Raw genomic sequence first — 14591 nt, forward strand, 5'->3', positions numbered from 1 at the left:
ATGACAGCAGCCCCCATCAAAATCGGGCCTGGCCTGTGAGAATCAGGGCATGTGCCTTCCCTGGATGAAAAGAGGTCACGCTTTCGGAAACACTGGACAATACCAGAGAGGCCACGCTGCACATAACAAGGCAGATGGTAACAACACACGGTATTGTATCTGTTTGCTTCAGCCTGTTTTATGTGCACAGTTCAGGATCTCCTAGGCAGTGGTTCTCACACTGCAGACCATGGACCATCAATAGCTTGCAGACCCTGTTCCTAGCAGGCTGCCGGATGAACCATTCTGACAGTCAAGCAACAGGGAATGGGGATATTGGTCCATGAGACAGTCTCCTCCTTACAAACTTGGTGAACCATCATCAAATCTGTCTGTCTGATAAGGTGCTTACATGGCCCTTGACACCAAATGATGGATGACTGGGTCTCAGGGAGGGACAGACCAAGGAGGAAGGGTCTGGAAGGTTGGTGAGGAGATGTCATAAATATAAAGGGAAGGGTAACCACCTTTCTATATACAGTGCTATAAAATCCCTCCTGGCCAGAGGCAAAACCCTTTCACCTGCAAAGGGTTAAGAAGCTAAGATAACCTCGCTGGCACCTGACCCAAAATGACCAATGAGGGGACAAGATACTTTCAAATCTGGGGCGGGGAGGACAAAGGGTTCTGTCTGTCTGTGTGATGCTTTTGCTGGGAACAGATCAGAAATGCAAGCTTTCCAACTCCTGTTAAGTTAGTAAGTAATCTAGCTAGAAAATGCGTTTCTTTTGTTTAATGGCTGGTAAAATCAGCTGTGCTGGAGGGAATGTATATTCCTGTTTTTGTGTCTTTTTGTAACTTAAGGTTTTGCCTAGAGGGATTCTCTATGTTTTGAATCTGATTACCCTGTAAGGTATTTACCATCCTGATTTTACAGAGGTGATTCTTTTACCTTTTCTTTCATTAAAATTCTTCTTTTAAGAACCTGATTGATTTTTTATTGTTCTTAAGATCCAAGGGTTTGGGTCTGTGTTCACCTGTACCAGTTGGAGAGGATTCTTATCAAGCCTTCCCCAGGAAAGGGGGTGTAGGGCTTGGGGGGATATTTTGAGGGAAGACTTCTCCAAGTGGTCTCTTTCTCTGTTCTTTGTTTAAAACGCTTGGTGGTGGCAGCATAAGGTTCAAGGACAAGGCAAAGTTTGTACCTTGGGGAAGTTTTTAACCTAAGATGGTAAAAATAAGCTTAGGGGGTCTTTCATGCAGGTCCCCGCATCTGTACCCTAGAGTTCAGAGTGGGGAAGGAAAATAGACAGGAGATAAGAAAAGAAATACATTTATACAGAGGTCATCTAAGCAGCAATCAAAGCCGGGAGAGGAGAACTGTCCCCAGTATCTGAGGGACGCAGAAGAGATGAATATTTTAGGGTGGCTCAAGGAGGTCTAACTACAGATAATGGTAGGAAATTAAGCTCAGGGGAACTTTGCCTGGAGATGAGGAGATGTTTCCTAATGGTGAAATTGATTAGACTGTGAAATAGCCTCCCTAGTGTAAGGGTAAGACCCTGGTGCTGGAGGCAATTGCAGCTGGACTGGAGAAAGCTCTACAGGGAACAGTTATGCATTGCTCTGGGACCAGATGAGCTCATAGGTTTTATGTCCTGCCTCGAACCTCTATGAATCTTTGATTTCTTTATCCCTGAAATGTGATGTCTAATCTTCCCCCGGGGAGCAGAGCGGCTGTTCCAGAGCATGGTACATCGGTTAAGTGGAAGGATCTGAGGTGGTAATGAACAGGCTGACCTTGTAATCAGAATAATGAGCTCAGGTCTGGTGCACACAGGCAAAGGCAAACATGTGCAGGAACAGGCCTACCCAGACATGAGCAAAATCCCCAGGAACTGGGTGCATCCGTCACAGTAAGGCTGGAGAATCCAGGCAGACAATAAACAGCCCTGTCTATTTCCCAGCTCTGCTGACTCCGGGGGAATTTCACAGCCTGCCGACTGGAAGAGAGGGAACAAAGCAATGATCAGTCCTCTCAAGAATGGGGGAGAAGGCACTGGGTAGGGAGGGTGGGGAGTGGGATGATGGAGAGGGGACTAGGCAGGGGGCAAGGCAGGGAGAGAGAAGGGGGTGATGGGAGAAGAGGGAACTGGGGACAAGGTTGGGAGGTGATGCGGGAGTGGGGAGGAGGCTCAGAAGGCGAGTGACACTGTGATGCTTCCTGGGAACCCCTGAAGGGCCCAAAGAATCTGGGTTGCCATGGGCAGGAGTCCCCCAAGGAGGCAACAGCCTCACAGAGATGACAGTGGCCTCTCTGGTCCCGGTGTCCCCTTGAGAGCCCAGCAGAGCCGTGGCTCTCATCCTTGGCCATCAGGAGAGGCCACGGGCTGTCCTGCCACACTGGCACCTCCATGATGGCCATCGGCAGCACCTCATCACAGGGACAGCAATCCTTTCCAGTGGGTCCCTGGACGGACGGTAGCACCTACCCACCAGGGCAAGTCTTCAGAGCCCGCCCTCAGGCACAGGAGGGGGCGCTCGAGACCAGGGGCCCCTGGGTGCAAGGTGCGGCCGTCGCCACCTTCCCAGTCCTGGCATGGCCATCTTCCTGGCTGGCGGGCAGGCGACTGCTGGATGGAAGCTGTCCAGCTCCAGGTTCCTGATTCCTTGGCCCCAAGCCCGCGAACGGCTACAGGGCAAGTGCCTGAGTTGTATTTAGGGGTCTCTGGAAAGCAGTCATGTCAGATCTCTTTCTCTGCCCAGCAGCTGCTGTTGACACTCAGGTGGGAGCCAAGGGAAAAGGCCAGTGTCACGTATCTTCTAGCACTTCTTAATTGTGATTTCGAGTTCCCCCTCTGGCTTCTAATAGCCCCCTGGAAGCTTAGCTCTGGGATCTAATTTCCTTACAGAAATAGCTTCACTCGGTTGCATGTGTGCACAGGCCAGTTATCATAGGGCTGCATTATGGGCAGAGCCGTCTCTTGGGTACAGTGCATCGGGGCGACCGCTCCAGGCCCCGCACTTTTGGGGGCTCCGTGGGCCAGTGCGATTGGCCGGCACAGTCAGTCCCGTAAGTGACGGATTCGTCACTTCCACCCCGGGCTCCGCACCCTCCTAGGGACGGCCCAGACAATGGGGGTTTGTTTCTGTAGAGTTGCCTGGGAATGCCGGGCTGGGAACGCTGCTCTGTTTCTGTAGGGTTGCTCATAAATGCCGGGCTGCCGAGATGTGTGCCTTGGGGGTATTTTTTTAGAGCATATTTGTTTGGATCTGAAAACCCCAAACATCTACTTAAAAAAAAAAACCCAAACAGCTTTATCAAAGCCTGATAAGCTGAGAGCTTCACAGTGGGGGTGGCGTTGCTGTAACTGCTGAGGTGGTAGATTCAGGGAAGGAGCTCTCCATTCCCATAAGAGCCCAAGATCTGGGTGCAGACCGGTGCATGTTTCTGCAAATCCACTGAGAGACTCCTGCAAGACAAGAGTTCCCCTGACCTCACTGACGCCTGCCTCCCCCCAGTCCAGGAGTGTCACAGACCCGAACAGTGACGGTTTGGGGCAGCGAGGCTGTTGCATCCCGGCCACGGTTGGAGACTTCTGCGTCCATCAGAGGCAGGACGGGCACAATCTGGCCTTGTGGATTCCTGCGTCTGATTCTCCTCTGACTCACACCCTCTCTGCAGCGGTGTAATGCCACTGACTTCAGTGGAAGTACTCTAGATTTACACCAGGGCCTGTGGAAAAAGAATTAGGCCCTCCGAGCAATCTGCCACTTTGAAACGCTCCTAGATGACTCAGGAATGGAAGGTGATGTGTTACAGACCCCAGATTTGCAAGATGGTCTGAGATTTGACCTGTGACCATGCTAGCCCAGGCTAGTGATGATCTCCGAGCAGGTGCAAACACAAGGACAGTGCTCTCAGATTGGCTACAGCGTTATTCAGTGGCAGGGATATACTCAGTTAAAGCAAGCCCATGTCAACACCTCACACTAAACTGCTTTGGCTGAGGCCCTGCTGTCGTTTATGCTCACACGGCACCCACAATATAAAGCAAGTGCAGCTCTAACAGGTAAAGCAAGACGCTCCCACGTCACACGGCAGGTTCCAGCCTTGCTCGTTCCCCAGCTTCCTGCCCACACTGGATAGATCTCCCCAAGCCGCAGCGAGGACAGCCTGTCAAGCAGGGATTCCCTTTCTGATGCTAAGATGGCGTGATCTGCCTGGGGCAGTGAGTTGCGCTCACAGGGCCATCTGTGCAGCTTCGCCAGACGCTCTCCTCTGTGATCCCTGCGGGCCACAGAGCTCTGAGAACGTGCATGCAAGTCCACAGCCTTCAGCAGCCTGTAATTACTGCTAAATCCCAGCTCTCCGTCTGTGACCAGTTCTATGCACCAGCTGGCTGCTTTCTGCACAGTGTCCGCCGGTTAGCGCACAGGGCTGGGAGTTGGGAGACCCGGTTTCCAGCCCCAGCACTCACTCACCTTGTGACCTTGGACAAGATCCCCCAAGGTATTTAGGCCCTAACTCCCTTTCATTCTGATGAGGTTAGGCCCCTAAATAGCCTGGAGGAGCTGGGCCTTAGCCCGCCTTTCCGTGCCTCAGTTTCCCCATCTAGAAAAGAGATGATAATACTTTTGTAAAGTGCTTTGAAATCCTGGGATTAAAAAGTAGAAGATTAGTTATAATCTATTACCTTGCTCTAAGGATACTGGATGAAATCTGGACCCCACTCAGGTCAATGGCAAAATCCCTACTGATTTCAACAGGGCCAGGATTTCACTGTTCTTAAATACTAGAGGGATGGGTGCAATAGGGAACCCAGGCACAGAGAGATCTCCCATTTTCCTTCCCCTCCTCAAGGTTCTGTGACAAAGCAGCATGTTTGTACCCGTGGAGGGTCTGCCCAGGGAACCCATCAACAATGGGTGGGCGGATTCAGCCCACCACCACCCATTCAACCAGAGCAATTGCACTGCAAATGGCAGCAGCTGGATTTCAGTTCAGTATGCAAAGAGGCGAATGATCCAATTAGCTTCTGGGCTAACAGCACACATGTACGCTTCAGGGGCCTGACGTGCATAAATACATATGGCGTTACACTGAATGCTTCTGTCGTCAGCTGCATAAGCAACCAGACCCCTCACCTCCAAAACAGCCTGCTGACTAATGACCCCTGTACACAAACTGATTATCACAGAGTCCACATTGGAAGCGCAGGGAGGGTTTTGCTATTGTGCCCCCCCCCACACACACACACACGCAACCTGAATTGCTCAGTTTTCTGCCATCCCTACCCGTTATCTGCCCAACACAACCCCATTAGACATCGTAGACAGTTGGATCAGGCCCTAGGCCATGATCTCTGGGCCCCTGTACATTTCACATGGGGCGGATGCAAACTCGGCCACTTCTCCTTCGGGTGCTAATGGGGACCCCTGGAGTTACCCGGTGGAAAGCGCTCCAGGAGGCCGCAGGCGGGGTCAGGAGCAGCACTGGGAGGTGGGACTCAGACTGGACTGAGCTGTCTGTGACAATACAAGCTCCTGCAGCCCTGGCCCTGACCTCAATGGGATCCACACGGGTTGCCAACTTTCTGATCAAACAAAACTGAACACCCTTGCCCCGCCCCTTCTCCGAGGCCCCACCCCCTCCCTCCATCGCTCGCTCTCCCCCGCCCTCACTCACTCGCTCATTTTCAGCAGGCTGGGGAGGGTCCCTTTTTGGACACCTGGGAACCGGGCCAGGCCTGGGCTGCACCCAAACTCTCCCAGGGCTGTTGGGATCCAGAGTCTTGGCTCAGTCAATGTAGAGAGAGGGGCCCGAAAGGTCACAAAGTTTGGGGTGGCTCCAGATGAGCAGGGGGTTATTGAGTCAGGCTCATCTTGAGGCTGAAAACACAGCCCAGGACTTGCGGCTGCTCTCGGCTCGGTTTGGGATCAGCCTCATATGCCGGTGGGCTCAGGGTCTGTCCCCAGCCAGCAGCCCCTTCACGCCCTAAGGCCCCCGAGGATCCAAGTTGCCACATACCCTTTCTTGCCACAAGCTGTAATAAGCCAGGAGCCTCCGTCAGCAATCGCCGGCCCACCGCAGCATCCTCAGGTTGGTGCCAGCTGGAGAGACGTGACCCAGGAGGCTTTCAGCAAACAGGTCTCAGTTGCACTTGAGTCTGGAGTTAGCTGCATGCAACCCACCTTGATCCAGCCAGCTGCACTTCCTGATGTGGGCCGCTGCCTGGTCTCTTAAAGGACAGTCCACCACATCCGGCAAGATTCAGCGTACAGGCCTCACCAGGTGGCTGCACCACCCTTGTCTTCACACGCACCGGTGCAGCTGTGCTGTTGAAGCACTTGAATGAAGACACTACTGCGCTGAGGGGACAGCTTCTCCCGGCGGTGTAGTTAATCCACCGCCCCGAGAGGCCGTGGCTATGTTGATGGAGAAGCTCTCCCGGTGACGTAGCGCTGTCCACATGAGGGGCTAGGTCGGTGTAACTACGTCGCTCAGGGGTGTGGATTTTTCACAGTTGTACCCATCGAGGTGTGTAGTGTAAACCTGGCCACGGTTTTAACCCTGAGTGCACTGGCCTTCCCCAGCTAGCCAGCCAAAGAGACACTTTGGCGGACGCGTCTGAAACCTGTAGAGGGGAGACGGACGAGATGGAAGCGCCCTGGGGCTTGTGAGGATTTTCTTCCCCCTGACTTGGGTTCCCTGTGTCCAAACAGCCGTTGTCAGGGGAGTTTGGATGAATGCTTCTGACCTGGGCACAAACCAGGGTAGTGTCTGCAAAATCAAACCCATCAGAACGGCAGAGCAGGAGCCCATCTCATCGGGACCATAAAAGTTAGGAACAACTTCTGCGAAAGGGGCACCTGTATAGTGAGGACAGGGCCTACGCTAAGAAATGAGTCCAAACCAGAACCCTAGCTCCACGCCCCCCCCCCCCCCCCCGTTTACCCCCAAACTATGGCAACGTTTGCTCCGAATCTAGATCCGAACTTCACAGCTTGCGCCCCAGCCTTCCCTAGATGTGAGCAGGCTCCCCGCACCCTCATCTGCGCCTGCTCCCATCCCCCTCCGCACACCCCCACCCCCGCTCTGAGCTGCCAGCTAAATGTCAGCATTCATTGATCTTAACTTTGCTGAATGAGTCATTCCCTGGGCTGTTTGCAGGAGAGCCGAAAATACCTCCGGAGAGCTGGGGCAGATGGGCTCTGTAACTTGCCAGCTCCTCATCCAGTTAGGTTCTGTCTCATTGCGCCATGGGGCAGCTGCCCTCCTGCGTCTCCCATTCCCGAATGGCTGAGCGCCTCGCTCAGCGGTTGCAAGCGAGCAAAGACCCCGGGGGGGAGAACATGAGGAATCTGACCTGCTGCCACCTGCCTAATGCCCCATTACCACAGAATCTGACCCCCTCATCAGTGCCAGCGAGGTGGAACGCCACCAGGCCCCAGGCGTCGGCGGGCGGGATCAAACCTGGGGCCGCTGGAGCTGAGTGCATGGGCCTCTACCACATGAGCTAAAAGCCAGCTGGCTGTTAGCTGAGGCGGAAGAGCAGACTCAATCTCTCTATCTCAATCTGGTCTCGGTGCCGCCAGATGGGACACACCACCACACCCAGAAGGTGTGTGGGTTACACATGTACCATCACAGCACCCCTGAGAGGCAGAGCTTTTATCCCCGCTGTACAGATGGGAACTGAGGCACTAAGTGACTCTCCCAAGGTGACACAGAGGCTCTGTGGCTGAGCAGGGAATTGAGCGCTGGCCTCCCAAGTCCCAGGACCGGCCCCACCAGACCCTTCGTCCACGCTCAGACTCAGCAAGTCTCCCAGCAGGACTGGGTCGCTCTCACTTGTGTGAAGGGTGCAGACTTCCACACCGGGGAACAATTGCTCGGAGGGCCCTGACGGACAGGAGCTAGGGGGAAATGTACTGAAACTGAGCCAGTCACATAGGCCAGGCTATCAGTTATTACCATGTTTCAGCATGTGAATCATCCTGCAGTCTCACAGGAATGTGACACCAGGCGGCGGGCACAGAATGGCCCTGCTGATTGCTCTCAGGCGCCATTTTACAGCAGTTACTGTTAGCTGGAGCTATCCCAGCAAAGTTTCTGGGAGAGAGGAAGGATGGTCTTGTGGGTTAGGCACTGGATTGGGACTCTGGGAACGACCGTTCATTTCAATTCTCTGCCACAGACTCCCTGTGTGACCTCGGCATGTCACTTATTCTCTCGGTGCCTCAGTTTCCCCATCTGTAAAATGGGGATAACAGCATGGCCTTTCAACCACTGCTCCTTGGGCTCAAAGAAGAAGCAATGAAGTGACTTGCCTCTTGTCACACGCAGGAAATGACTCCAGCTCTCCTGAGTCCTTAACCAACAAACCACAAGACTAATGTACAGAGCACTGGATTGCTGGGACTGTCATTTCCTTTCTGTGCCTCGGTAACTGCTTTATTGCACTCTTCTCCCGGTGTGTAGCAATATCAGCCCAGGGGTGGGAGGCAGATGAATCAGCAGGTGAATCTAAAGAAGAACTATGCTCGACAGCCAGGCACTGCCCGAGCGATGGACAAGGGGAGGCATGAAGCCTCTTCCATCTCCAGCTAGTACGAAAAAAGCAAGTGGGAGGAAGCAAGGTGCTTTCTTAGTTCATAAGGTTTCAGGCCAGAATGAGCCATTAGATGATCTAGTCTGACCTCTTGGGCAGCGGGTGAGCCCCCCGTTCAGGGAGGCTAGCCCCCTCCGCCCGAGGCCCTGCCCCTACCCAGCTCAAGGCCTTGCCCCTCGCCGGCCCCACCATGTCCACCGGAGTCAGAGTAGCCCTGAGACCCCCACCCCCACTGTGGCCCCAAGACGCTGACCAGACCAGGCCAGTCCTGGTTGCCCAAGCTGCCCCCGCTGGCTTTGGGGGAGAGGCAGAGAGGCTGCCGGCTGGCCCGAGCCCCGAGTTGAGCCCCCGCTGGCTTTGGGGGAGAGGCAGAGAGGCTGCCGCCTGGCCCGAGCCCCAAGCTGCCCCTGCTGGCTTTGGGGGAGAGGCAGAGAGGCTGCCGGCTGGCCCGAGCCCCGAGCTGAGCCCCCGCTGGCTTTGGGGGAGAGGCAGAGAGGCTGCCTGCTGGCCCGAGCCCCAAGCTGCCCCTGCTGGCTTTGGGGGAGAGGCAGAGAGGCTGCCGGCTGGCCCGAGCCCCGAGCTGAGCCCCCGCTGGCTTTGGGGGAGAGGCAGAGAGGCTGCCGGCTGGCCCGAGCCCCGAGCTGAGCCCCCGCTGGCTTTGGGGGAGAGGCAGAGTGAGGGTGGGGCCTCGGGGTGAAGCATGGGCAGGGTCTGCCCTCCGGTGTAGCATAGGCTGTTACATTTCACCCCGAGACCCCTGTACAGAGCCCCCTGACGTTTGCCCTCAGGAGACCAAACTGTCAGGAGCCACCGGCACAGAACAGGCGAGGCCAAGGTGCCAGCAGCGTCCCAGGCCCCTGCAGTGACAGGGAAATGAGTGGGTGAGAAATTCCCTGATGGCCCCAGCCTGCGAACCACACCCCCTGCTGCAGAGGAAGGTGGAAACCCCCAAGGAAAAAGCCCCTGCGAGTTGCTCCGTGGGCACTGGCAGGGAGAACCCACACACAACGTGTACAAGCCAACGTCTCCATTGTCTTCGCGTCCGTGTGAAACCAGAGGCCAGGACGGAGAAATGAAAACGGGTCTGCAATGTCCGGCAGCAAGAATTTACATGGCTGGGCTGACGGGCGTGCGCCTTTCCCGACTTTCCAGGCTTTAGGGCAGCAACACAGGGCCACGCAAACAAAGCTAGGGAGCCCATTAAAGGGGCTCTGTTCAGATCAACATCAGAGCTCCCAGCCCCTGGATCTCAATGGGAGGTTTGTCCGAGTGACGACTGAGTCGAGGCCTCCGGATTCGGTCCATCTGAAGTGAAAGCCGTTCAGACTGCACAGGGCGTTCATGCCCCAGGGCGGGAGTGGGGATTTACCATCACCGATTGACCACCGAGTGGCAGAACGGTGATCAGAGAGCCCAGAACACCCCACTGCCCTCTGGGGCGTACAGCCTCACTCCAGGGCAGACCCACAGGGCACTCTATGGATTGAGGGGGCCAGCTGCAAAGAGCGGGTGTGGGGTCACAGCACAAGTACCAGTCGTTACTGGAAGGAACTGGGGGATTCCCGTGGTGGGAGTGTGCACTTGTGGGGCATGGGCCTCAGGACCCATGGGGGACTCACTCACTCACCTGGGAGAGACAAGCTCTGGGAGCTGTTCCCAGGAATCTGCGTGGGAATTGTATCAACTCAATTCCTTTTCATCTGATGCAGCCCTAGCCAGGGGGCCACCCTCCCTCTCCCAGGGGGGTTTGGGATTTGTATAGTGGGGTGGGGGCGGCACTCCCAACTGAGTCCTGAGTAGCACTTTTCGGCTTTGGTCTTGTAGGAGACGATGCTTTGCACATTCGTTCCACCACTTTTTTCAAACGCTGGCTGACCCCGGTGACAAAACCAACAACTGCCACCTCCAAATACGCCCTCCTCTGCCGCTCCCCCAGGCTCGCCCTGGGCACAGTCTGGGTATTGGGCTCTCCGTACACCCTCGTCCAGAGCCACAGGGAGAGGGAGCCTGGCTGCAGCAGCTTTCGCCTATTGTCTTTGGCCTGGGTCGGTTTTTCCTTCTGCAATGGGACTTTTCATGTGCTGGTAGTGCCAAGGCTGCTCCTGGGTGCTAGATATAAACCTAAGCAAGAGAGAGGGGGAGCCGGGGCGGGTAATTCCCTGGCTGTTTTGTGACATTCTCAACTGGCTAAAAGAACAGGAGGACTTGTGGCACCTTAAGAGACTAACAAATTTATTAGGGCATAAGCTTTCGTGGGCTACAGCCCACTTCATCGGATGCATAGAATGGAACATATAGTAAGAAGATCTATATATATATATATATATATATATATATATATATATATATATATATATATATACACATACAGAGAAGGCGGAAGTTGCCATACAAACTGTAAGAGGCTAATTAATTAATTGGCTAGTGTGTATGGGTGCCACTGTCCTCTAGTGGATGGAATTGGAACTGCTCCTCTCTGTGTTGTTATTTTAATTATCTGTATTACCGGAGCAGCTGGGAGTGCCAGTTAGGGACCAGGACCCCGTCTGTCCTAAGGGGGGTTCATTATACCCATGACTCTTGGCAGTAGGGTTGTGCCTCCTGTACGATTGGGCTGCGGCGCTTGAAGCCCTAGAAAGTTAAGTGGCAAAAGCTGGCCTGAAAGTGAAATGGGGTAAAACCCAAATTCTTCTGGTGGACGACTTGGAACACGCTGCCAGCATCTTAGCGGGCGAAACCGCTCAGTCGAAATTGTCAGTGGTGTCCCCGACGTCGGCTCTGTTGTGGAGAAGTTGGGTGGCAGCGAGAAGGAACGCGAAGCGGGCGCTGCGAATGGGGAACGTCCTCAAGAACGTCTTTCGCACACCACATGCCCCGCTGAGACGAGAGAGGAAGCGGAGGCTGTGCCAGGCTTCGGCGGTCGGGATCCTGATCTGCACGACTGAAACACGGCCCCTCGCTGTCAAGATTGGAAAAAAGTTGGAGGTCGTTCAGATGAAGCGTCTCCGAACGATCGGAAATACCAAATAGTTTGAATTCACATTGAATGACGAGATGCGTCTTCTACCAAGACAGGTCCCAGTCTCTCTCTCATCCAGCGCTCTCTATGTTGGTAGGAAGAAAAGGAGGACTTGTGGCACCTTAGAGACTAACAAATTTATTAGAGGATAAGCTTTCGTGAGCTACAGCTCACTTCATCGGATGCTGTAGCTCACGAAAGCTTATGCTCAAATAAATTGGTTAGTCTCTGAGGTGCCACAAGTCCTCCTTTTCTTTTTGCGGATACAGACTAACACGGCTGCTACTCTGAAACCTGTCATTATGTTGGTAGGGTCATCTGCTCCGAAGGCCAACCAGCTGCCCTGGGAGACCCCCCTTCCACTTGGATCCAAACAAAGCAGGATGGAAAAGACCCCCCTGAAAGACCTAAAATAGGACGGCTGGACGGCATCTACAGACTCCTGTCCCACACAGGCATTTTACCCTGTAACACGCCAGATTTGGCTTAGGGCGGATTTGGTTCAGCAGCCTCTCTTCGTCCCCGCCACAGCGTAAGGACGAACGATGCTGCACTGCGGACCAAGAACCAGCAGAGGGTAGCAGCCTCCCGCCTCTCCCAGTCCTGCCTGTGCGGCAGACAGCTTGTAAAGGGACCGGCAGCGTTTTACACTGTCCCAAGCGAGCTGGATCTGGCGACAGTGTGAAAGCCCAGCCCGCACTTCAGAGCGAATGCAGGCCCCCCATCCCGGTATTCAGCTGTTGCCTGGCATGCCCCGTGCTGCCGCAGGAAGAGGTTTCACTACGAACAAGCACATTTGCTGAATGCATCTGAGCCCGGCGCCGACCCGCTGGGGATGAGAACCAGAAAAATTCCAGTTCCAGGTCATGTCAGGACAGGTCCAAACCCGCCAGCCATGGCACTTCCCGGCCACGGCGGTACAGTGCAAATCATACAACACTACAGTGCATCGACGTGGTTCATTGGCACGCTGGCTAGCCCCTTAGAGCCCTAAATGCCACCGTGGGCCAGATTCTTACACTGGTGTAGAGCAGGAGTAAGTCCGCAGTGTTATGGAGTGGGACGGGAAGGTCAGGCCCCGCGATAATGAGGCCTTGCCAACTCCTGCGGTTGTACCACGAGTTTCGCAATATGCGGGTGCTTTTCCCACAGCCCCCGCGGCTGGAGCCCTGCGACTCGGTGAGAATCTCAGCTTTTCAGAAGTACCTTCCCAGCCTTCGGGGCTGCAGAGGGAAGCGGGAAGCCGTGACCCCTCCAGGCCCTGCAGCGGAAGGCAAATGACATTCATTGTTTTTTAATATCTCATGATTTTTAAGCCCGTCTCCCGGAAGGCCCGGCAGGGGCAGGCGTGGGGCTTCTGAGCCAGGAAACTGCCGGCCACGGTTGGTGTGTTCCGAGAATCAGGACTGGGTTTGTCAACAAACAGGACTGGACCCAGGAAGAGACCTGGCTCCATCTGCAATTTGTCCTCCTAACGGAAACCACCCAGCAAGGCCCCAAATATTGGCTAACCCGGGGAGCCCATAGGGCAACTCCGCACACCCGCTTCTCCTCCCAGGCTGAGCAGCCCGGCTCTGACCTCCCCTGTCTGATCCTTCCACTTTCTCCTCCCCAGATAAAGAGCCGAGTTTACGAGCAACCTCTGTTAACGTGACCTTCCCAGCCAGCCCCCCCCCATCACCCCTTGAGCAGCCTCCATTAACACAGCTTTCCCAGCCCCCCATCACCCCTCGGAGTGGTTCACAACAAGCTGCCTGAGTTCCAGTATCCGTCCCTTTGACCCAGGAATGTTTTCGTCCACGTGCTTCTCTGCTCGTTGTCTTTCCCCCTCCGTTGGCTTGCTTGGGCCGTGTCCCAGTCCCTGCTCGGCTCAGACCTGCCACAAACACTGCACATCCCCCTGCTGCCGGATTTTGGCTACAAGGGGCTGTGGAGTGTGATTAGGATCACCTTGGCCTCCCTCGCCCCATACTATACCCTGCCTGCCCCTCACCCTCTTGGCCTGCTCCAGGTGCTTCCTTTGACCCCGGTCATGGCTGATAAGAGCAGCAGGACAATTGCATCATAGCCTTGAGGAGCCTTGTATGGCACTTAACTCAAGGCCGATAGAGGGGAGCTGGAGACTCCGGTCCCAGCAAAGCCTGTGGATGATCTAAAGCCTCTAGACTAGAGCAAAGGGATCAGTGCTAAAGCCAGGGTTTTAAGCTCCGGTGCTGGGCGCCCTAAGCTAGAACAAGGGACCTTTGTGGCCTCTAGGTGAGGGCTGACCCCAAAAGAAGCCTTCTAGCTAAGCTGCCAGGAGATTCCCAACCCCGGAGAGTGAAGGCACACGCAGGCAATGCAAGCTTCCTCCCCACCCCTCTAGCCTTGCCAATGCCTCTCCCCCGCCCTGCCCCCGCACCCACAACCTGCCCTGCGATTCCAGCCCTGGGTTGATGCCGGGGGTGACACGGGCAGCAGCCAGACGAGGAAACATAGAAGAGTGGGCATGACTCAGCTCGGGGGTGGGACGCAGAAAAGCCCACGTTCAGCCCCTGATTTTCTCTGAAGCTTTGGGCAAGTCGCTCGGTGCCTCAGTTTCCCCATCTGCAAAATGGGGATTGTAACCCTGCCCTAACCCTCAGGGCATCTGGTGACCAGGCTCTGAGCTCCTCAGGCAGCAGGAGCCAGGGAAATGCACAGTCTGATTCTCTTGGGCCCAGAGGGCAGGGGCTGGAGCATACAGGGTATTTACCTTTCACCCTGACTCAGCATTCTTCAGCCTCACATCCTCTGTCCCAGAAGATGCCATCATCGTCTGGCCCGATGCCTTGCTGATCTCCCTCGCTTCCCTTTATCCTGGCCCCGAGTGAATTTTCCCACTGTTTGCAGGAAGTGCTTCCTGGGATGGTGCCAGACAAGGAGAAAACAAGAGGTAATTATTGTGACCTTCCTCCCCGAGAGACTGCCAGCAAGGCTGAGTGTCTCTCCGGCCAGCA

The 14591-nt window shown here is 55.0% G+C and overlaps 1 long non-coding RNA gene across 1 annotated transcript; it reads right to left on the minus strand.

Annotated features, from left to right (window-relative positions):
* Positions 1 to 10811: 10811 nt before the first annotated feature.
* LOC114019552 lies at positions 10812 to 14591 on the minus strand. The gene is made up of 3 exons (XR_003564600.3): positions 14348 to 14591; positions 12633 to 12874; positions 10812 to 11553 (listed from the first exon to the last, which is right to left on the minus strand). It is a non-coding gene; the product is annotated as an uncharacterized LOC114019552 (long non-coding RNA).

The sequence above is a fragment of the Chelonia mydas genome, chromosome 10, assembly GCF_015237465.2.
Source record: "Chelonia mydas isolate rCheMyd1 chromosome 10, rCheMyd1.pri.v2, whole genome shotgun sequence".
NCBI classification, from domain to species: domain Eukaryota; kingdom Metazoa; phylum Chordata; order Testudines; family Cheloniidae; genus Chelonia; species Chelonia mydas.